A 1,502-nucleotide genomic window follows, 5' to 3' on the forward strand; every position below is an offset into this window, starting at 1 on the left:
CTGAAGATTAGAAGCTTGAAAATAGAAAAAGACCCCTCTCATAGCTGAGAGCCAGACAAAAGACACAGACCCAAACATTCCCTCCCTCAGCTTTGAAAAATCCTGTTTCCTGATTGGCCTTCTGGTCAGGTGTTTTGGTTCTCTTTGTTTACCCTTTACAGGTGAAAGAAACATTAACCCTTAGCTATCTATTTACGACAAGCCCATATCACTGTTCATTCACAAATTGATATTACGTTTGCTGTTCTCTTAAAGGGAACAGCTTCTTAGCTTAACTGGGGTAAGTGCACCCTTCCCTTCAGGCACAGAAATGAGTTGGTTTATAATAGAAATAAAACAAATCTAGTCACAAAAGGACATAGGTTAAGTGACGCCAAGCAGCAGGGATACAGGTAGAAATGGTTATGAACATCTAAAAAGGAGACCATGCTTCTAAAAGCCAAACATATTCTAGCAAGATAGTCTGTTCAAAATGATTTCTCACCCGATTTCCTTTTCCAGCTTTTACTGGCCACGCTGGCCAGGATCCATCAGAGATCCAATCCCTTGATTCCGTTGTCTCCTAAGGTGAAGGATAAGGATGAAATCTGTTCCTTATCCCCAAAGGAACTGTCTTTGTCTTACAAGCCAGGAAAGCCTCCTGGGGATTCCGTCTCCTGTGTCTTTCTGGGTGCAGGAGCCATATTAATTCTCTGTCTCAAGTTTGGGAGCAAGAAGGGAACCCCTACTAGTTTAGCTTGCTGTAACTGAGGTAAACCCACTTTCCTTTGTCTAGGACAGACCTGTGTATCACCTTTATCTAGGTTAGTCCGTCTGGTCTTAAACATGTTCTAGTAACATCATACAGAGGAAATCTATAACTTCACATATAACGCTAACACATGCATTTCACAATGGCATCAACCTGTGAGTTATGAGTTTTAAAATGACACCTCACAAGGCAGTGGTGTGTAAGGTATGAATACAGGGGAGTAGGGGCCTAGGGTCACAGGCACCCAAGGCAAGGAGCTGCATGGCAGATGGTTAGCTAAGAGCTTTCCTGGGAACTGACTACAAATGCAGGTCCTGGGTGACTCTCTGGACACAGCTGTGTCTGTGTGTGCAGAAAGCCAGAGAATCGATGGTGAGTGGCACTAGAGGAAGCCAAGAGAACTTCTTTTGGGCACAGGAATGTTGGAAAACAGACCCGGATTTCTGAACAAGGAAACTGCCGGCAGTTTGATTCTGCTGTGTTCCAGGAAGCGGGGCTTTGTGTACATGCTCTGTAGGCAACCAGAACCGCACCAAAGAAATACCTGATTTGCATCAATCATTTCTCCTCCTAACAAAGACACTCCAGCAAAGCCCTGAGTCTTGGCGAACCGCTCAGGACAAAAAGGGGCAACAATATTTACATCTCTTGTGATGTGAGGCTCTGTGCCTGGAGCAGTATTTCATCTGTGGTGGCGTGTCCCGTGTCCTTTATCCCACTGTGGAGTGGAACCTTAAGTTGTCAGCTCCTT

This window comes from Chelonoidis abingdonii, chromosome 24 (genome assembly GCF_003597395.2).
Source record: "Chelonoidis abingdonii isolate Lonesome George chromosome 24, CheloAbing_2.0, whole genome shotgun sequence".
Taxonomy (NCBI): Eukaryota; Metazoa; Chordata; order Testudines; family Testudinidae; genus Chelonoidis; species Chelonoidis abingdonii.